Source organism: Rhinoderma darwinii, chromosome 2 (assembly GCF_050947455.1).
Source record: "Rhinoderma darwinii isolate aRhiDar2 chromosome 2, aRhiDar2.hap1, whole genome shotgun sequence".
Lineage (NCBI taxonomy): Eukaryota > Metazoa > Chordata > Amphibia > Anura > Rhinodermatidae > Rhinoderma > Rhinoderma darwinii.
Genome location: NC_134688.1, coordinates 62329962 through 62353625, shown reverse-complemented (window position 1 = coordinate 62353625; position 23664 = coordinate 62329962).

Here is a 23664-nt window from a genome sequence, read left to right as displayed (position 1 = left end):
AAGCACGGCAGAAGCAGGCTGGAGCAAGCAGCAGTGGGGCCAGGAATCCAGAAGAATTACAAGCACTGAGGAGGAGAACACGGCAGGTAATAAAGGACAGGGGGCGGAGCTAACTCCGACTGACCAGGCCGCGATAGGCTCTCGCACTCCTGAGCCTGCCACCCTGGTTGGTGGGAGATGGTGTCAGTCGAACAGGTCTGGCCTCAGGTGTGGATTGATTAATCCCAGGAGTATACCTAGACGTAGTACCTGGCAGATCCCTAACAAACAGCCTATTGTCCACAAATTCAACCGCAAAAATTTGTTTTGTTGCGGCTGTAGAACATGCTGCAGTGTTTTGAATTCGTAGCACGCTGTAGGTGTGGTAAGTCTGTGCTATGTTGCCGAGATGTTCGGACTGTTTTTTTAGAATAAAGTCGAATAATGATGCGATTATGAACCATCAATGTCTGTGTGAATTTAGCTTCTAGTGTAACTAAACATTCGACAAACTTCTGACATGTCAGAAGTTTTGATTGGTGGGTTGTTCCGAGCACTGAGTCCCCTACCAATCGCTAAGACTAAGCGGCAGAAGCGTTTGTGTGAGTGCTGAGCCGCTTCGTTTCTGTTCGGCTTTTTCCGGAAATCAATGTATCAGAGTACCGGCTCAATGGAATGTCCCTGAGCCCGTACTCTGATACATCGGCGCTCACACGAGCACTTCTGCCGCTTAGTTTTAGCAATTGGTGGGGGTCTCAGTGCTCGGACCCCATAAATCAAAACTTCCGACATGTCACTATGACATGTAAGAAAGTTTGTTAAATATTTAGTTACACTTTAAATTATGTTTTTTCAAAGTATTAGCCAATATAACTATTATTTAAATGACTAATAGGATTTTTCATCAAAACTGGTAAAAGAAAACCTGCCCTTGCTTCCCATAGCAACAAATCTGGAGCTAGCTTGTTTTTAATGCTTTTCTAGAAAAATGAAAGCTGCACTGTGGTTGGTTGCCAGTTTTTCTGTTAGACAATTCTGATAAATGAGGCCCAAAATGTTTCCAGGCCTTGCAAGGACATTATTTTAGAAAAAACAAAGTTTTGCTGTCAGCATTTAAAGACATTCTCAAGATTTAAAATAAATTCGCAGCGGACATGGCCTGCAAATGCAGTGTGGTGGACACAAAAGCTGGATTTACACATCGCGTATTTGTTGCAGATTTTGTTGCAAATTTTAATGCAGATTTTTGAGTCAATGCAAGAAGTGATTTCAAATGGGATGGGAAATATAAAGGAAGAATTCATACTTCTCCTTGCTCCTGAATCCACTTCGGTCTTTGGCTGAAATATCTGAATAGCGAGATTCAATCCAGCCAATCTAAGCCCACTTGTTCTTCCTGTAGACGTTACACGAAGCCCAACACCTCCTGCTCATTTGTTGGAGACAGTCGATCTGTACATTTCACCTCTGAGCAGGGCCGGCTTTAGGGGTGTGTGACCTATGCCATTGCACAGGGCGCATCACTCCAGCAGGTGGAAAGGGGCACTTCGCTGGCTCCCTTCCCTGCTTGTGTTTCAGAAGCCCCCGGGCCTGGCGACTCAGCAGCTGCCTTTCCGCCCGTGCGCTTCTTTTCTGAGTGGCATCGCTACCGCTGAACCATAGCGGGTGTCTACGCGCGATACCAGGCATAAGGGCATATGTGCCGCCCGTCGGGACGGCCCCTCATGGCCGGAGGTGCCGCTAGATGCTGCTGCGGCTTCTACAGCGGTAGCGACGCCATATTCAATAGCATCTGTGTCCTTAGGATGCAGGTACTATTGAACACTACAGCAGAGCAGGGAGGTATCTCCCTGTTCTGCTATCTAGTAGGGCCACTGTAGCTCCCTGAAGGAGCAGAATCCCTGTGTGGCAGAGGATTCCGCTCCTGGACGGAACGTTTGATGTCTCTGTCCATATATGGACAGTGACATCAGGGGCAACTCTCGAAGCGAAAACTCACATCCACAGCGTTGCCGACGCTGCGACCGGTGATTCCACTTCAGGAGAAGCCCCTGACGTCACTGTCCATAAATGCACGTAAAGACAAGTAAAATGGACAGAGACATCAGGCGTTTCTCCTTGAGTAGAATCCCCACTCCATCACTCCAGCAGGTGGAAAGGGGTGCTGCACTGGCTCCCTTCCCTGCTTGTGTTTCAGAAGCCCCCGGGCCTGGCGACTCAGCAGCTACCTTTCCACCCGAGCGCTTCTCTGAGTGGCGTCGCTACCGCTGAACCATAGCGGGTGCTAGGGGCGATACCAGGCATAAGGACATCTGTGCCACCCGTCGGGACGGCCCCTCATGGCCGGCGGCGCCTCTAGCTGCTGCCGTGGCTTCTACAGCGGTAGCGATGCCATATTCAATAGTATCTGTGTCTTTAGGACGCAGGTACTATTGAACACTACAGCAGAGCAGGGTGGTATCTCCCTGTTCTGCTATCTAGTAGGGCCACTGTAGCTCAATGAAGGAGCAGAATCCCTGTGTGGCAGAGGATTCCGCTCCTGGACGGAACGCTTGATGTCTCTGTCCATATATGGACAGTGACATCAGTCGCAACTCTTGAAGCGAAAACCCACATCCACAGCGTTGCCGACGCTGCGACCGAAGATTCCACTTCAGGAGAAGCCCCTGACGTCACTGTCCATAAATGCACGTAAAGACAAGAAAAATGGACAGAGACATCAGGTGTTTCTCCTGGAGTGGAATCCCCGGTCACAGCGTCGGTAACGCTGTGGTCGGGGATTCTGCTTCAGGAGATGCCCCTGATGTCACTGTCCATATATGGACAGAGACATCAAGCGCTCCGTCCAGTAGCGGAATCCCCGGCCACAGCGGGGTTCCGCCCCTTCAGGGAGCTACAGTGGTGCTATCTACATGAAGGGGGGTACTACCTACAAGGTGTCTGTGTGGCACTACCTACAAGGGATCTGTGTGGCACTACCTAAGAGGGGTCTGTGTGGCACTACCTACCAGGGGGCTGTGTGGCACTACCTACCAGGGGGCTGTGTGGCACTACCTACCAGGGGGCTGTCTGGCACTACCTGCAAGGGGGCTGTGTGGCACTGCCTACAAGGGGGCTGTGTGGCATTATCTACAGGGGGCATCTGTGAGTGATGGGCTGATGGTCATTTTAATGAGAGTGGCGGGCTGATGGTCATTTTACTTTGAGTGGGGGGGCTAATGGTCATTTTACTGTGAGTGGGGGCTAATGGTCATTTTACTGTGAGTGGGGTCTAATGGTCATTTTACTGTGAGTGGGGGCTGGTGATCATCTTACTGTGAGTGGGGGCTGGTGATCATTTTATTGTGAGTGGAGGGCTAAAGGAAATTTTACTGCGAGAGGGAGGCTGATGGTTATTTTACTGTGAGTGGGGGGGGGGGCTGATTTTTTTTTCCAGGGGTGCCTCGAGTCCGAAAATGTTGGGAAACTCTGTACTAGGCTACAGGATCACGCCGACCTAAGCAAAGATTCCGTCGTCTGTGTTGTGGAGCAGCTCAGTTCGTTGTGGAAACGGGGCCTAGGTGAGTACAATTGTTTTTTGTTTGGGGGGTACTGTCTACAAGGGGGAAGTGGGGGCTGTATGGCACTGCCTACATGTGGAGGTGGGGGCTGTATGGCACTGTCTACAGGGAGGGCGGCGGTCCTTCACCGTTACAGTACCCCCCCCCCCTTACGCCCCCTCTTCTTGGGTCTAGAGCATAAGAGCAATCTTTAAAGAGGGTAGGGGCATTAAGGTTTTCCTCTGGCTCTCAAGACCTCTCCTCAGAACCAAACCCTTTCTAGTCCACCAGATAGAAAGTCCTTCCTCCTACTTTCTTGTAGTCCAAAATCTCCTTCACCTTAAAGACGTCAGAAGAACCGCTGGGAGCAACTGCAGAACTAGCAGATTTACTGAGGCGGTTCAGAACCACAGGCTTAAGGAAGTACACGTGAAACGAGTTGGGAATCCTGAGAGTAGGAGGCAGCTGAAGCTTATAGGACACAGGGTTTGCAAAAAGTCTTTAGCACAAAGGTACCTGTAAGAGTCCAGACGGACACGAGGTGTAGCAGAAACTTCGGCACAGATGTATCTTGGTGTGGCAGATGACACCAGACTTGGCAGATGATACATGCTGTGATGTCACTTCCTCCCGCAGGTCCTTCACCGGAGCTACGCAAGAGTAAACAGACATCGCCTCCAGCCGTGCCAGGAGGGATGTCTGTTCAGTCTTTCATCGCTCCGGTGAAGTACTCGCAGGCAGAACTGACGTCACGCTGTGCTGTGGATCAAGCTGGGCTGGAATGAAGAGAAGTGTATGATGCTGATTGGTCAGCGTCATACGCTTTTCTTTACAATGCCCACTTGGTTGAAAGTAAAAAAAAAACGCCCAGTTGGGCATTAAGAACAAATTTGCATAAATCTTAAAATGTTCATTACTTGATCAAAAATAAATGTTTTTCCCAAAAAAAACTAAAACAGTAGTTATCTACATTAAAGCGCCTATTAGATTAGGTAGGACATAGGGCAGTTATAAACTGGTGACAGAGCCTCTTTAAGTCATGGCTGGCATAGGAAGAGGTACTCGTGGATGCTGACTGTATGCAATGTAGAAAGGAGAAGAGGCAGTAGACTCACTCGTATGATTATTGTAAGAGAATTCTGCCCAAGGCAGAAGTTGTACCCAATTGTCATGTTGGGCAGAAACAAAATGGCGAAGGTAATTCTCTGATTGGTCCTCTCCACTTGGCCATTAGACTGTGGGTAATAGGCAGAAGAGAAGTCCAGTTTTACATCTAGCAGATTGCAAAGGGCTCTCCAGAATTTGGACGTCAACTGTACACCCCGATCCGAGACAATATGCAGAGGTAGTCCGTGCAGGTGAAAGACGTGCAGAATTAACAGATTTGCCAGATGAGGAGCAGACGGAAGGCCTGTCAAAGGAACGAAATATGACATTTTAGAGAAACAATCCACCATTACGCAGACCATAGTACATCCAGCCAAAGGAGGAAGGTCAGTAATAAAGTCCATAGCGATATGTTGCCAATGGGCATCGGGCACATGCAGCGGTCTGAGCAGACCAGCAGGTTTGGAATGGGTAGACTTGTTTGAGGCACAGTTCGTACATGAGGAAACATAGTCCACCACATCTCTAGGCAGCGTGGGCCACCAGTAGTGACGAGATATCAAGTCCCGCGTCTTACGGATACCAGAGTGCACAGCCAGTTTGGAGCTGTGTCCCCAGTGGAGAATTTTCTTCCTGTCTGCAAGGCGAACAAAAGTCTTTCCGGGGGGAATGTCTAATTTGTAGAGCGTTAGCGGCAACAATCATGGAAGGATCTATGATATATTGAGGAATTTAAAGAATAATTAGTTTCAATTGACCGAGACAGGGCATCAGCCTTCACATTTTAGTCTGCAGGGCAGAAGTGGAGCAGGAATTGGAATCAGGCAAAAAACATTGATGATCTGGCTTGGCGAGGATTTAATCGCTGTGCAGACTCTAGGTACGTGAGGTTCTTGTGACCCGTAAAAATGATGATAGGATGAATAGCACCTTCCAGCAAGTGTCTCCACCCCTCTAAGGCCAACTTGATGGCCAGCAACTCCCGATCCCCGATGGAGAGAATAATTTGGAGAAGTAGCCACCGTCTTACCCTTGGAGTTTCTGTGAAACGGCAGTGCTCCAGCGGAGGACGCATCAACCTCTAGATAGAACTGTCTGGACGCATCAGGATGATGAAGAACTGAGGCTGAGGTGAAGGCGCTCTTGAGGCTGGTAAATGCTGACTCTGCCTCCAGAAGCAATATCTTGAGGTTCAACCCCTTATTAGTGAGAGCAGAGATTGGAGCAGCCAGAGATGAAAAGTTCGGAATAAATTGCCGGAAGAAGTTTGCGAATCCCAAAAATTGTTGTATAGCCTGAAGGTCCTGTGGACGTGGCCACTTTAAGATGGATTTCACCTTCTTTGTATCACTCTTGAGTCCATGATCGGAGACAATGTAGCCCAGGAAGGGCAGAAAGTTTCTCTCGAACTCACACTTTTCGAGTTTAACATATAGGTGTTTCCCCCTTACCCGCAACAGGACTTGGCGAACATGCTTCCGATGCGTCATCAGATCTGGTGAGTAGATCAAGATGTCATCCATGTAGGCCACCACACAGACATGCAGCAAATCCAGGAAAATGTAATTTACGAATTCCTGTAACACAGCAGGAGCGTTACACAGTCCAAAGGGCCATATTCGTAGTGACTGTCTCGGGTCTTAAATGCAGTTTTCCACTCATCACCTTTGCGGATATTGATCAAGTTATAAGCCCCGCGTAGATGGAGCTTTGTGAAAATCTTGGCCTCGCAAATTCTGTCGAAGAGCTCTGAGATTAGCGGCAAGGGATACTTGTTTTTTACCATGATTTGGTTCAAACCGATACATGGATGAAGAGATCCATCTTCTTTACGAAGAAGAATCCGGCTCCGGCTGTAGGGAAGACTTCCGGATGAACCCTCTCTCAAGGTTTTCCTTGACATAAGCTGACATTGCCTGGGTCTCTGGCAAGGAGAGAGGATAGACTCGTCCACGTGGAGGTAAGACGTGAGGGAGCAGTTCAATAGGGCAATCGTAGGAGCGATGGGGAGGGAGAGACTCTGCCTCCTTCTTGCTAAATACGTCCGCAAAGCTGGCATAATGTGTGGGTAGATCAGAGAGTGCTGAGGCAGTGGAGGCAAAACAAAACGATCCTGTGGCAGGCAGCGGTGGAGACACTTGGATCCCTATTGAAGGACCTCTTCGGAACTCCAGTTGAGAACTGGAGCATGAAGACTAAGCCAAGGCAGGCCCAGCTGAATGGGATTGACAGCTTTTGGCAAGACGAGAAAGGCAATCTGTTCCGAGTGGAGGATTCAGAATTGTAGTGTCAGTGGTTCTGTGATGGACAAAATAGGATCAGGCAGTGGTAGTCCATTCACAGAGGCAACAGCCAGGGGTCTCTCCAGAGGAACCGTGGCCAGATGGAGACAATCTACTAGATCCTGCTGAACTACTGTAGAAGTCAGCAGGGTTCTCTGGAACGTGGGTGCCAGTCTACAGGTCCATCTCTCCAGGCGAACCTCTTGAGCATGTTCCTGGATCCTCAAGTTGACTGGGTCACCAACAGAGTAAGGGCATCCAGGATGGAAAGAAGATCACGAGCTGCAAGTTCGTCCTTGATGTGTGAAGACAGTACTTGCCAGAAAGTTGCCACCAAGGCCTTATTATTCCACGCCAGCTCTGCTGCCTGTGTACGGAAGGAGGTGGCGTACTCTCCTACAGTCAATTCCCCTTGCTTGAGAGTCAGCAGTGAGGCAGTGGCAGAAGATGTTCGACCTGGTTCCTCGAACACCATGCAAAAAGTCTCAAGGAATAGCAACAGATCAGAAAATCTTGGACCCCCTCGTTCCAAGATGGGGTTTGCCCATGCCAGGGCTTTGCCGGAGAGGAGGGAAATAATAAACGCAACTTTGGCCTCATCAGAGGGGGAAGAGGTGAGCATGTAACCTGAAATTGATGGTGTTATGGCAGGAGGGAGGTGAAGGGAACAAGTGAGCCCTAATCTACCCACCGCCCTGTCCCTGCCTACTTGCAACGACCCGCCTTAGGCGACGGGGTACAACTTGGCGGCGGTCCCTATGCTGACTAAGTGCAAGGGGATACAAACAGGGAACAAGCAAGGGAAGGGGCAGTAGCCCACGGAACACCGTGAGGAAACGGAGTGGTGAACGAGCAAGTCAGGATCAGGATGTAGTGGAGTATACAAACGCAGAGCACGGAGCAGGAAGCAAGCCAGGGGCAGAGAGAAGCAGGATAAGCGGGAACTGAAGCAAGGCAGAAGCACGGCAGAAGCAGGCTGGAGCAAGGCAGCAGTGGGGCCAGGAATCCAAGAAGAATATCAAGCAATGAGGAAGAGAAAACGGCAGGTATAAATGGACAGGGGGCGGAGCTAACTCCGACTGACCAGGCTGAGATAGGCTCTCCCACTCCTGAGCCTGCCACCCTGATTGGTGGGAGCCGGTGTCAGTCTAAGAGGTCTGGCCTCAGGTGTCGACTGATTAACCCTGGGAGTATCCACATACGTAGTGCCTGGCAGATCCTTTACAGTACTCCCCCTTTTATGAGGGGCCACCGGACCCTTACTAAGAGGACCCGGTTTAGTGGGGAAGAGAAGGTGGAACCTCCTGACCAATACCCCAGCGTGAACATCTCGAGCAGGTACCCAAGTCCTCTCCTCCGGCCCGTATCCTCTCCAATGGACCAGGTACTGGAGGGAGCCCTGGATCATCATACTGTCCACAATCTTGGCCACCTCGAATTCCACCCCCTCAGGGGTGAGAATGGGAACAGGAGGTTTCCTCGAGGGGGACCAGGACGGGGAGCAGCGTTTAAGGAGGGAGGCATGAAAGACGTTGTGTATGCGAAAGGATGGGGGCAGCTCCAGACGGAAGGATACAGGGTTGAGGACTTCAATGACCTTATAAGGCCCAATAAATCGGGGAGCAAACTTCCTGGACGGGACCTTAAGGCGCAAGTTCCTAGACGACAACCACACCAGATCCCCGACGACAAACCGGGGGTTAGCAGAACGTCTTCTATCAGCCTGAATCTTTTGTACGCTCTGGGACGCCTCTAGGTTCTTCTGAACCTGGGCCCAGACTGTGCACAGTTCCCGATGAACGTCCTCTACCTCGGGATTATTGGAACAACCAGGAGAAACGGAGGAGAACCTTGGATTAAACCCAAAATTACAGAAAAACGGGGAGACCCCTGACGAGTTACTGACCCGGTTATTCAGGGAAAATTCGGCGAGGGGAAGGAATGAGACCCAATCAAATTGACAGTCAGAGATGAAACACCTTAAATATTGTTCCAGGGATTGATTAGTCCTTTCCGTTTGGCCATTAGTTTCGGGATGGAAGGCGGAGGAGAAGGACAGATCAATCTCCAACTTTTTACAAAAAGCTCTCCAAAATAAGGAAACAAATTGTACCCCTCTGTCAGAAACGATATTGACTGGGGCCCCATGGAGACGCAAAATGTGTTTAACAAACAAAGAAGCTAACGTCTTGGCGTTAGGTAGTTTCTTAAGGGGCACAAAGTGGCACATCTTGCTGAAGCGGTCTACTACCACCCACACCACCGACTTGCCCTGAGATGGAGGCAAATCGGTGATAAAATCCATGGAGATATGGGTCCAAGGTCTCTGGGGAATGGGCAAAGAACGTAGTAAGCCCGCAGGTCGGGACCTAGGGGTCTTGGACCTAGCACAAACCTCACAAGCGGCGACGTAAGCCCTAACGTCTTTAGGCAACCCAGGCCACCAATAGTTTCTGGTAATGAGGTGTTTTTTGTACCCAAGATGCCAGGATGACCAGATAGTGCGGAGTCATGGTTTTCCCTGAGTACCCTTAGCCGGTATTGCAGGGGGACAAACAGCTTGTCCCCAGGGAGGTTCCCGGGAGCTGAACCTTGATCAGCCGCAATGTCAGAGGCTAAATCAGAATCAGTGGCAGAAACGATTATACCAGGGGGTAAAATACAAGCAGGATCCTCCTCAGAAGGAGGATTGGCCATGAAACTACGTGACAGTGCATCAGCCTTAATATTTTTGGACCCAGCCCTATAGGTAACCAAGAAGTTAAATCTGGTAAAGAATAGCGCCCATCGAGCTTGTCTAGGATTAAGCCTCCGGGCAGATTCTAGGAAAACCAGATTCTTGAGGTCAGTAAGGACCATTACCTGGTGTCTGGCCCCCTCCAGGAAGTGACGCCACTCTTCAAAAGCCCATTTAATTGCTAAAAGTTTGCGGTTGCCAATATCATAGTTACTCTCCGTGGGCGAAAACTTCCTAGAGAAGTAAGCACAGGGGCGGAGATGGGTGAGGGAGCTGGTACCCTGGGACAAGACGGCCCCCACTCCCACCTCGGACGCGTCAACCTCCACAATAAATGGCTCCCTTTGGTTGGGCTGAACCAGCACGGGGGCCGAGATAAAGCACTTCTTGAGGGTCTCAAAAGCCTGGACGGCCTCAGGAGGCCAGTGGAGGACATCAGCACCCTTGCGAGTGAGGTCCGTAAGAGGCTTAGCGACGACCGAGAAGTTGGCAATAAATCTCCTGTAATAGTTAGCGAACCCCAAAAAACACTGTAGCGCCTTCAGGGAGGCAGGTTGGACCCATTCCGCCACAGCCTGAACCTTGGCAGGGTCCATGCGGAATTCATGAGGAGTGAGGATTTGACCCAAAAATGGTATCTCCTGTACCCCAAACACACATTTTTCGGTTTTCGCAAACAGATTATTTTCCCGGAGGACCTGGAGGACCTTCCTGACATGCTCCACGTGGGAGGACCAGTCCTTGGAAAACACCAGTATGTCATCAAGGTACACTACAAGAAAATTTCCCAGGTAATCTCTCAGAATTTCATTAATAAAATTCTGGAAGACGGCAGGGGCATTACACAACCCAAAGGGCATGACCAGGTATTCGAAATGACCTTCGGGCGTGTTGAACGCAGTCTTCCACTCATCCCCCTCTTTGATGCGGATAAGGTTATATGCCCCCCGTAGATCGAACTTAGAGAACCATTGGGCCCCCTGAACCTGATTAAAAAGATCCGGAATCAAAGGAAGGGGATACTGGTTCCTTACTGTGACCTTATTCAAGTTCCGATAGTCAATGCACGGCCTAAGACCACCATCCTTCTTCCCCACGAAGAAGAAGCCAGCACCTACAGGAGAAGTCGAGGGGCGAATGAAGCCCTTGGCCAGGCATTCTTGGATATACTCCCTCATAGCTTCACGTTCAGGACATGAAAGATTAAATATCCTACCCTTAGGAAGCTTAGCACCAGGTACCAAATCGATGGCGCAATCGTAATCTCTATGAGGGGGCAACACCTCGGAGGCCTCCTTAGAAAACACATCAGCGAAGTCCTGAACAAACTCAGGTAGCGTGTTTACCTCCTCACGGGGAGAAATAGAGTTAACCGAAAGACATGACGTCAGGCATTCACTACCCCATTTGGTGAGATCCCCAGTATTCCAATCAAACGTGGGATTATGCAGCTGCAACCAGGGAAGACCTAATACCAGATCGGACGATAATCCCTGCATCACCAGTACAGAGCACTGCTCCAAATGCATGGAGCCAACAAGGAGTTCAAAAACAGGAGTATGCTGAGTAAAATAACCATTAGCAAGAGGAGTGGAATCGATACCCACTACCGGGACAGGATAAGGCAAATCAATAAAAGGCATTTTTAGAGACATAGCAAATTCCACAGACATGATATTAGCAGATGAGCCAGAATCCTCGAAGCCACTGCCAGTGGCAGACCGGCCAGCAAACGAGACCTGAAAGGGAAGCAAAATTTTATTGCGTTTCATATTAACGGGAAATACCTGTGCGCCCAAGTGACCTCCCCGATGATCACTTAGGCGCGGAAGTTTTCCGGCTGCTTATTCTTGCGCCTGGGACAGGTGTTCAGTAGATGCTTGTCACCCCCACAATAGAAGCAGAGACCATTCTTCCTGCGGAACTCTCTACGTTGTCGAGGGGACATGGAGGCCCCGAGTTGCATAGGTACCTCCGAGTCTTCCGTGGAAGAGCGAGGAGACGGGACCTCGGGGGGAATCGCAGGGAAGTCAGAGGGGAAAACATTGAAACGTTCAAGCTGACGTTCCCTGAGACGTCGGTCAAGTCGTACTGCTAGGGCCATAACCTGGTCTAGGGAGTCAGAAGAGGGGTAGCTAACAAGCAGATCCTTCAGGGCGTCAGATAATCCTAACGTAAACTGGCACCTTAGGGCCGGGTTGTTCCACCGAGAAGCTACGCACCACTTTCTAAAATCAGAACAGTATTCCTCAACAGGTCTCCTACCCTGACGTAAGGTCACCAGCTGACTGTCGGCTAAGGCAGTCCTGTCAGTCTCGTCGTAAATGAGTCCGAGGGCAGAGAAAAAACGATCGACGGAGGAAAGCTCAGGGGCGTCAGGAGCCAAGGAGAAGGCCCACTCTTGGGGCCCTTCCTGGAGTCGGGATATAATGATACCCACCCGCTGGTTCTCGGAACCTGAGGAGTGAGGTTTTAGACGGAAGTAAAGTCTGCAACTCTCCCGGAAGGAGAGAAAAGTCTTACGGTCCCCTGAGAACCGGTCAGGTAACTTGAGGTCGGGTTCTAGAGGTGAGGTGAGGGGTACTACTATGGCAGCGTCAGACTGGTTGACCCTCTGAGCCAGGGCCTGGACCTGTAGGGAGAGGCCCTGAGTCTGCTGGGTCAGGGTCTCAAGGGGGTCCATGATAGCGTCAGCGTAGGAGAAATGGTAGACTAGGTATGGGCTTGTTATTATGTTATGGCAGGAGGGAGGTGAAGGGAACAAGTGAGCCCTAATCTACCCACCGCCCTGTCCCTGCCTACTTGCAACGACCCACCCTAGGCGACGGGGTACAACTTGGCGGCGGTCCCTACGCTGACTAAGTGCAAGGGGATACAAACAGGGAACAAGCAAGGGAAGGGGCAGTAGCCCACGGAACACCGTGAGGAAACAGAGTGGTGAACGAGCCAGTCAGGATCAGGATGTAGTGGAGTATACAAACGCAGAGCACGGAGCAGGAAGCAAGCCAGGGGCAGAGAGAAGCAGGATAAGCGGGAACTGAAGCAAGGCAGAAGCACGGCAGAAGCAGGCTGGAGCAAGGCAGCAGTGGGGCCAGGAATCCAAGAAGAATAACAAGCAATGAGGAAGAGAAAACGGCAGGTATAAATGGACAGGGGGCGGAGCTAACTCCGACTGACCAGGCCGCGATAGGCTCTCCCACTCCTGAGCCTGCCACCCTGATTGGTGGGAGCCGGTGTCAGTCTAAGAGGTCTGGCCTCAGGTGTCGACTGATTAACCCTGGGAGTATCCACAGACGTAGTGCCTGGCAGATCCTTTACAGATGGTACATTGATGAATGAACCATCTGAAGGTCTTGAGATCCCCATCATACCGAGGGGGTAGAGGTAATGACATTGCAGGACCAAGGTAGGCAGGAGGGGTAGAAGGTGGTGGAGTAGCAGGAACAGCCAGAGGAGGTGCAGGAGGATAATTCAAACGACATAGGATGGAGTTCATCACCTGTAATAGTTGAACCTGACGTGCCCAGAGGTCACGCATGTCCGTCTGCATAACTTGTATGGCAGACTCGAATTGCCCAGCAGTTTCCATGGCCTGAGCGTACTGTCACGATCCTGGGGTATATGGACCAAACAACAGTCTTTGCAAAAAGTCTTTAGCACAAGGGTAACTGTAAGAGTCCAGACAGACACAAGGTGTAGCAGAGATTTCAGCACAGATTGTTCTTGGTGTGGCAGATGACACCAGACAGGGCAGATGACACCAGACGGGGCAGGTGATACCAGACGTGGCAGATGATACACACGCTTCTCTAACAATAGGCTTAGGCTCAGGAACAAATGCCGCAACAGGATACAGGATACGGGAAGCAGGATACGGGAACACTGGGAGCAGGATACAGCTAAGGGACCATTTGCAATACGAACATGGGTAGACAACAACAACGCTCAGGCAAGGAGTGGAAGGGCAGAGGCCTTTTTATACTCCAGGTTGACCTGGGCATAATTGTGTAAGTCTTTGCATGTGCGCGTGCTGGCCCTTCAACGCGCACGCGTACACCCTAGAGGACACTACAGAGCAGGGTGACCATTGTGCTGGCGTCTCCGAGGAGGAAGACGCTGGCAAGAAGCTAGAGGTCTGCGGTCGCGGCCATCGGAAGATGATCTGGGCATAATTGGGTAAGTCTTTGCATGTGCGTGTGCTGGCCCTTTATCGCCTGGATCGAGCGCACGCGTACACCCTAGAGGACACTACAGAGCAGGACGGCCGCTTGTGCTGGTGTCTCCGAGGAGGGAGACTCTGGCAAGAAGCCAGAGGTCTGTGGTCGCGGCCGTCGGAAGGGGAGGGACGGCGGCGGTCTGCGACTGCGGCTGTAACAATATTAACTTTAAAATCTAACAAAAAGCTCCCGTCACCCATAAAATACCATCAGTAATATCACATGATAAATACAACGATCTTTGAAAAAGTAGACATACGTATAAAGAAACCATTTAGGAAACACTTCTACAGTCAGTGTTACCAAGGACATGATTTTCAAGTGTTTACGCACACACATATATACTGTACATTGAGAGTTATTTTTGATATATGTGGTACCAAATGCAGACAGTTCTGTACATACAAGAGTGTACCTAAATATAATACAAATATCTGCTAATCTTACCTCTTGTATCCATTTGACAGAAACAACTCATACTAAACAACATGTGTACTTACATCCCTAATTTTTCTGCCCATCTGAGATTAACTATGCCACAGCCCAACCTTGAGAATACACTGCATCTGTCTCTCGTGGCCTCTGAATCCTCTGCTGCCGTTCCGCTCATTATAGTACATATTAATCAGATCTTACCATCAAGGATGTCGTATAGATGTCCATTCTTATTTCTCCATCACCTCTGTAGTTTTCCTCGCGTCCCGCAGTTCTCAGGATATTTTCCATAACTACCGGAGACGCTACTAATACAATATATGGTTTCCGACAAGGGTTGCTTCTTGGTCCCCCACAGCTTCCATAGCCCCCGGATATCTCCATGACAACCGGAGATACCATCTAGACATTACACAGCTCACCACGGGCTCTGTAGTCCTCTGCTTGTCCTCTAGGCAACCGAGGACGCCAACCTGATAAAAATCTGACTTTCAGATGATTAGTCCCATCCAGCATTTTCACTGGGCAGCAAGCACTATGGGCAACCACGCACAGTAGCCCCAAAAATGTTACAGACACACAGCTTCCTCACCCCCCGTCCACTACGTGACGAATGACCACATCGGAGGTAATGAATTCTATCACATCGGCTTACTTAGCCACGATCACTGTATTTTCTATTATGTATCCTCTACCATACTATGCAACTCAACCCCATATCACTCAACTTGTTTTATCATGAATAATACTGCTTATTAGCCAGCAACTTTTCGTGTATTTAAAATAAAAAATGTGTTCTTAACCTCTGACCCCCTATTGACAGTTCAGTTTGGCAGTCTTCTAAGTTATATAAACCTTTGCTGAAATTTCAGCACCATATGTGTTTAGTAAGCTTGATGAAGAGATCGGTCCGATCTCAAAACGCGTAGCTGTATTGATATTGGAATAAACGCATGAACTTCTATCACATTCCGTTTTCACGACTCCCATTTGGATACTTCTTTGGGACACATCTCCAAAAGTTGTGCATCACTACCTCAGTGAAGGCAAACTTTGCTATGCATATGGGATAGCGCTGAAATAGAAAAATCTATTTTTTTTTCCTCTTCTACCACATCTTCATCTCTCCATGGCACACAGAGCATTAGCGTGACAGAGCAGAACAATCATTGGTCAGTTTATCTCTGTGTAATGTGCAGAACTAAGATGATAAAGAAGGCTGAGACAGTAATGGCAGATAACTCGGCTAGAATAGATGTTGCAAACCAGCTGAAAGAGTTCCACGACACTGGCATACATAAGATGTGTCACATTGGGTACGTGGACCCACTGGGCCGTATCGCCTTGACGGTATGGCAGCTGGCCAACAGGACTCAGGACAAAGTCTATAGTTCAATAGGTGTACCTGTGGTAACTCTCAGACAGAAGCTGAACAGGCTCAGACGGGACTTTGGCAGCAGGCAGGCACCAGGCTGGATGTAGCGGAGCAGGCGTAAACTCAGCGTAGCACGACTCCAATACTATAGGGTACATGGGCCAGGATAACACGGGATACAGGTTACAGGAATGGGAACACGGGGAACTGGAAGACACTCAAGGGACCATTTGCATAGATGAACATAGGTAACGACAACAAAGCTCAGGCAAGGCAGAAAGGGGCAGAGCCCTTCTTATAGTCCAGGATCATGGGCTAACAGATTCAGGTGCGCGCGCTGGTCCTACGGGACACAGCAGAGTGAAGCGGATTTGAGTGATGGCTTCTCCCGAGGAGATGCGGGCCAGCGCTCAAAGGACCATGGCTGTGGCCGTCAGGGGGTGAGTAAACCTGACGGTCTGAGGCCATGGATGTTACATGATGTAACTTCAAATGGGTATATATCAGTTCTTATATTACTAGCAGCAATGACTAGGAGATAGTACTGCTTATTCAGTTGGTTCAGTCCAACTATGTAGCACATGCTTAGAACGAATACGGTAGTGGCACTTCCTGTATTTCACTGATTGTGATCTCTTCTGAGGTCTACCGGTTTTGAAAGTTTTCCCCTCTGTGATGTAACTTCTGTGCTGTTTCTCTCCCGGCCAAGCAGTTATTTTAGCGGCCTATCCATCCTTAAATATAGCAACTTTTGTAGCAGATTGGTTCCTTAACTGTGCTACAGCTCTCCGTGTCTCTTCACAGGTACTACACCGCCCCACTTTTTCCTGTCCAGGTAGACTCTCCCACCCTGGGCATCTTGAACAATGCTATGGCACCCTTTGCTGTTGTGATATCGGTACCTCGGAGTTGGATGCTACAGCAGCGTCCCTGTGTGTTATATCTGGAGTGGTAAAACACAGCTCTCCTCCTTTCCGCCAGTTGGAAAGTGTTTCTGGCGGAGAAAAGTGACCACCTGGCTTGAAGTGGGTTAAGACTTTGTGGCGGCTGTAAGTAGGTGAGGTTCTTGTGATCAGTGTAGATGACAACTGGATGTGCAGAACCTTCTAACAAATGCCTCCACTTCTCAAGAGCCAATTTGATGGCCAAGAGCTCATGGTCTCCGATTGAATGACTCCTTTCTGTTGCAGAGAAAAGTTTAGAGAAGAAGCCACAGGGAACAGCTGTTCCATTAGAGTTTCTCTGAAAGAGAAGTGCTCCAGCACCAATGTAAGGGGCATTAACCTCCAACCCTCCTGATAACTGCCGGGAACCATCTGGATGATAAAGGGCTGAGGCACAAGTAAAGTACCTTTTAAGCTTAATCAATGCAAATTCTGTTCAGGGGCTCAACTTTTTGCATTCGCCTCCTTTTACTGCTCTCCAGAGATAGGAGCAGTAAGTGACGAGAAATTAGGGATAAACTGACGATAGAAATTCGCAAATCCCAGGAACCTCTCTATAGCACGGAGATCTTAAGGACAAGGCCAATCCAGGACAGACTTTACTTTTTCCGGATCCATCTGGAGTCCATGATCGGAAATTATATACCCCAGGAAGGGCAAGGATTTCCTTTTGAACATGCACTTTTCCAATTTGGCGTAGAGGTTGTTCCCCCTTAACCGCGACAGGACTTGGTGAACATGCTTCCGCTGTGTCGTCAGATCAGGTGAATAGATCAAGATATCGTCTAGATACACCACCACACAGACATACAATAGATCCCAGAAGATGTTGTTCACGAATTCCTGGAACAAATCCATTTAACCCCTCAAATGCTGTGGTCAATCGCAACCGCAGCATCTGAGGTGTTGAAAAGTGGGGGGCGGCCCCCTCCAACAGCTCATCGTGCCCCCCCGTGACAAGATAACAGAATGCTAATGGTTGTCATGGCAGCCCTAGGGCCTAATTAAGCCCTGCCTGTTGTAATGACGGGGGGTAGGGAAACGGACAAGTGAGCCCTAGTCTACCTGCCACTCTGTCCCTGCCTACTTGCAACGACCCGCCTTAGGCGACGGGGTACAACTGGGCGGCGGTCCCTGCGCTCAGTAAGTGCACGACAAACATGACAAACATACAAGGGAATACAAGCAAGGGAAAGGGGCAGTTGCCCACGGCAACACCGTGAGCAACCAGAGTGGTGAACGAGCCGAGTCAAGCCAGGAGTGTGCGAGGTACCAAACGAAGAGCAGAAGAGTAGTCAGTAAGCCAGGGTCTGTATGGAGCAGGATCAAAATAGAAGGAGCTGTAGCTGGGCCAGGAAACCACACGAAAAGAATCACAAGCACCGAGGGACAGGAAGGGCAGGCTTAAATAGACCGAGGGCGGGAGCTAGCTGAGTCTGGCCAGGTTGCGATAGGCTCTCCCACTCCTAAGCCTGCCAGCCTGAGTGGTGGAAGCTGGAGTCAGTCTCAGGGATGTAGATTCAGGTGCTGACTGATTAATTATGGGAGTTAACCCCGAAGCTGTGCCTGGCAGATCCTTTACAGTACCCCCCCTTTTATGAGGGGCCACCGGACCCTTTCTAAGTGGACCTGGCTTACTGGGGAAACGCAGGTGGAACCTCCTGACCAATACCCCAGCGTGAACATCCCGGGCGGGTACCCAAGTCCTCTCCTCGGGGCCGTATCCTCTCCAATGGACCAGGTACTGGAGGGAGCCTTGGACCATCTTGCTGTCCACAATCTTGACCACCTCGAACTCCACCCCCTCAGGGGTGAGGACGGGAACAGGAGGTCTCCTCGAGGCAGCCAAGGACGGGGAGCAGCGTTTAAGGAGGGAGGCATGAAACACGTCGTGTATACGAAAAGACGGGGGTAACTCCAGCTGGAAGGAGACAGGATTGAGGACCTCAATGACCTTATACGGCCCAATAAACCGGGGAGCAAAATTCTTGGACGGAACCTTGAGACGCAAGTTCCTAGACGACAACCAGATCCCCGACCATAAACAGGGGGTTAGCAGAACGTTTTCTATCAGCCTGAGTTTTTTGTACGCACTGGGATGCCTCTAGGTTCTTCTGAACCTGGGCCCAGACTGTGCACAGTTCCCGATGAACGACCTCTACCTCGGGATTGTTGGAACTACCAGGTGAAACGGAGGAGAACCTTGGATTAAACCCAAAATTACAGAAAAAGGGGGAGACCCCTGACGAGTTACTGACCCGGTTATTAAGGGAAAATTCGGCGAGGGGAATGAATGAGACCCAATCATATTGACAGTCAGAGACAAAACACCTTAAATATTGTTCTAGAGATTGATTAGTCCTCTCAGTTTGGCCATTGGTTTCAGGATGGAAGGCAGAGGAGAAGGACAGATCAATCTCCAACTTCATACAGAAGGCTCTCCAAAACAATGAAACAAATTGTACCCCTCTGTCCGAAACAATATTGACAGGGACCCCATGGAGACGCAGGATGTGTTTGACAAACAAGGTAGCCAACGTCTTGGCGTTGGGTAGTTTCTTGAGGGGGACAAAGTGGCACATCTTACTGAAGCGGTCTACTACCATCCACACCACCGACTTGCCTTGGGATGGAGGCAAATCGGTGATAAAATCCATGGAGATATGTGTCCAAGGTCTCTGGGGAATGGGCAACGAACGCAGTAAGCCCGCTGGTCGGGACCTGGGAGTCTTGGACCTAGCACAAACCTCACAAGCGGCGACGTAGGCCTTAACGTCTTTAGGCAACCCAGGCCACCAATAGTTTCTAGTAATGAGGTGTTTGGTACCCAGGATGCCTGGATGACCAGATAGTGCGGAGTCATGATTTTCCCTAAGTACCCTTAGCCGGAATTGCAGGGGAACAAACAGCTTGTTCTCAGGAAGGTTCCCGGGAGCTGAACCTTGATCAGCAGCAATTTCAGAGACTAAATCAGAATCAATAGAGGAAATGATTATACCTGGAGGCAAAATACAAGCAGGATCTTCCTCCGGAGGAGGGCTGGCCGTGAAGCTATGCGACAGTGCATCAGCCTTAATATTTTTAGACCCAGCCCTATAGGTAACCAGAAAATTAAATCTGGTAAAAAATAACGCCCATCGAGCTTGTCTCGGGTTTAGCCTCCGGGCAGATTCTAGGAAAACCAGATTCTTGTGGTCGGTAAGGACCGTTACCTGGTGCCTAGCCCCCTTCAGGAAGTGGCACCACTCTTCAAATGCCCATTTAATGGCTAAGAGTTCGCGGTTGCCAATATCATAGTTACTCTCAGTTGGCGAAAACTTCCTGGAGAAGTAGGCACAGGGGCGGAGATGGGTGAGGGACCTGGTACCCTGGGACAAGACAGCCCCCACTCCCACCTCAGATGCATCAACTTCCACGATAAATGGCTCCATTTGGTTGGGCTGAACCAGCACCGGGGCCGAGATAAAGCACCTCTTAAGGACCTCAAAAGCCTGGACAGCCTCAGGAGGCCAGTGGAGGAGATCAGCTCCTTTGCGAGTGAGGTCCGTAAGAGGCTTAGCGATGACCGAGAAGTTAGCAATAAATCTCCTGTAATAATTAGCGAACCCCAAAAAACACTGTAACGCCTTCAGGGAGGCAGGTTGGACCCATTCCGCCACAGCCTGAACCTTGGCGGGGTCCATGCGGAATTCATGAGGAGTGAGGATTTGACACAAAAATTTTATTTCCTGTACCCCAAACACACATTTTTCGGTTTTGGCAAACAGTTTGTTTTCCCGAAGGACCTGGAGCACCTTCCTGACATGCTCAATGTGGGAGGACCAGTCCTTGGAAAACACCAGTATGTCATCAAGGTACACTACAAGAAATATCCCCAGGTAATTTCTCAAAATCTCATTTATGAAATTCTGGAAGACCGCAGGGGCATTACAAAACCCAAAGGGCATGACGAGGTATTCGAAATGGCCTTCGGGCGTGTTAAACGCAGTCTTCCACTCATCCCCCTCTTTGATGCCGATTTGGTTATACGCCCCCCGTAGATCCAACTTAGAGAACCATTGGGCCCCCTGAACCTGATTGAAGAGATCAGGAATCAAAGGAAGGGGATACTGGTTCCTTACCGTGACCTTATTCAGGCTACGGTAGTCAATGCATGGCCTAAGACCACCATCCTTCTTCCCTACGAAGAAGAAGCCAGCACCTACCGGAGAAGTAGAGGGACGAATGTAACCCTTGGCCAGGCATTCCTGGATATACTCTCTCATGGCTTCACGTTCGGGACAAGAAAGATTAAATATCCTACCCTTAGGAAGCTTAGCTCCTGGTACCAATTCGATAGCGCAATCGTATTCTCTATGAGGAGGTAACACTTCGGAGGCCTCCTGTTAGGGATCTGCCAGGTACTTCATCTAGGTATACTCCTGGGATTAATCAATCCACACCTGAGGCCAGACCTGTTCGACTGACACCATCTCCCACCAACCAGGGTGGCAGGCTCAGGAGTGGGAGAGCCTATCGCGGCCTGGTCTGTCGGAGTTAGCTCCGCCCCCTGTCCTTTATTACCTGCCCTGTTCTCTCCCTCAGTGCTTGTAATTCTTTTGGATTCCTGGCCCCACTGCTGCTTGCTCCAGCCTGCTTCTGCCGTGCTTCTGCCTTGCTGCAGTTCTGCTTGACCTGCTTTGCTTTGCCCCTGGCTTGCTTCTGTCTCCTTGCCCGCTCGGGTGTACTCACTTCGTCCTGGTCCTGACTGTCCGTTCGCCGCTCCGTTTCCTCGTGGCGTTCCGTGGCTACTGCCCCTTCCCTTGCATGTTCCCTGTTTGTTTTCCTGTGCACTTAGACAGCGTAGGGACCGCCGCCCAGTTGTACCTCGTCGCCTAGGGCGAGTCGTTGCAAGTAGGCAGGGACAGGACGGTGGGTAGATTAGGGCTCACTTTCCCTTCACCTCCTTCCGGCCATTACATAATTACAAGCCCTTACCTAGTCTACCATTTCTCCTACGCTGACGCTATCATGGACCTCCTTGAGACCCTGGCCCAGCAGATGCAGGGCCTCTCCCTACAGGTCCAGGCCCTGGCCCAAAGGGTCAATCAGGGTGACGCTGCTTTAGTAGTACCCCTCACCTTACCTCTAGAACTCGACCTCAAGTTACCTGACCGGTTCTCAGGGGACCGTAAGACGTTTCTCTCCTTCCGGGAGAGTTGCAGACTGTATTTCCGCCTAAAGCCCCACTCCTCAGGTTCCGAGAACCAGCGGGTGGGTATCATCATATCCCGACTCCAGGAAGGGCCCCAAGAGTGGGCCTTCTCCTTGGCTCCTGACGCCCCTGAACTTTCCTCTGTTGATCGTTTTTTCTCTGCCCTCGGACTCATTTACGACGAGACTGACAGGACTGCCTTAGCCGAGAGTCAGCTGGTGACCTTACGTCAGGGTAGGAGACCGGTTGAGGAATACTGTTCTGATTTTAGGAAGTGGTGCGTAGCTTCTCAGTGGAACGATCCGGCCCTAAGGTGCCAGTTTAGGTTAGGATTATCTGACGCCCTGAAGGATCTGCTGGTTAGCTACCCCTCGTCTGACTCCCTTGACCAGGTTATGGCCCTAGCAGTACGACTTGACCGACGTCTCAGGGAACGTCAGCTAGAACGCTTCAGTGTGCTCCCCTCTGACTTTTCTGCAATCCCCCCCGAGGTCCCGTCTCCTCGCCCCTCCACGGAGGACTCGGAGGTACCTATGCAACTCGGGGCCTCCATGTCCCCTCGACAACGTAGGGAGTTTCGCAGAATGAATGGTCTCTGCTTCTACTGTGGGGACGACAAGCATCTACTGAACACCTGTCCCAGGCGCAAGAATAAGAAGCCGGAAAACTTCCGCGCCTAAGTGATCATCGGGGAGGTCACTTGGGCGCACAGGTATTTCCCGTTAATGTGAAACGCAATAAAATTTTGCTTCCCTTTCAGGTCTCGTTTGCTGGCCGGGCTGCCACGGGCAGTGCTTTCGTGGATTCAGGGTCATCTGCTAATATCATGTCTGCGGAATTTGCTATGTCTCTAAAGATGCCTTGTATTGATTTACCTTATCCTATCCCTGTAGTAGGAATCGACTCAACTCCCCTTGCTAATGGTTATTTTACTCAGCATACTCCTGTTTTTGAACTCCTTGTTGGCTCCATGCATTTGGAGCAGTGCTCTGTACTGGTGATGCAGGGATTATCGTCTGATCTGGTTTTAGGCCTTCCCTGGTTGCAGTTGCATAATCCCACGTTTGATTGGAATACTGGGGATCTCACCAAATGGGGTAATGAATGTCTTATGTCATGTCTTTCTGTTAACTCTATTTCTCCCCGGGAGGAGGTAAACACGCTTCCTGAGTTTGTTCAGGACTTCGCCGATGTGTTTTCTAAGGAGGCCTCCGAGGTGTTGCCCCCCCATAGAGATTACGATTGCGCTATCGATTTGGTGCCTGGTGCCAAGCTTCCTAAGGGGAGGATATTTAATCTTTCATGTCCTGAACGTAAAGCTATGAGGGAATATATCCAAGAATGCCTGGCCAAGGGTTTCATTCGCCCCTCGACTTCTCCTGTAGGTGCTGGCTTCTTCTTCGTGGGGAAGAAGGATGGTGGTCTTAGGCCGTGCATTGATTATCGTAACCTGAATAAGGTCACCGTAAGGAACCAGTACCCACTTCCTTTGATTCCGGATCTTTTTAATCAGGTTCAGGGAGCCCAATGGTTTTCTAAGTTCGATCTACGGGGGGCATATAACCTTATCCGCATCAAAGAGGGGGATGAGTGGAAAACTGCGTTCAACACACCCGAGGGTCATTTCGAATACCTGGTCATGCCCTTTGGGTTGTGTAATGCCCCTGCTGTCTTCCAGAATTTTATTAATGAAATCCTGAGAGAGTACCTGGGTAATTTTCTTGTTGTGTACCTTGATGACATACTGGTGTTTTCCAAGGACTGGTCCTCCCACGTGGAGCATGTCAGGAAGGTGCTCCAGGTCCTTCGGGAGAATAATCTGTTTGCTAAGACTGAAAAATGTGTCTTTGGGGTA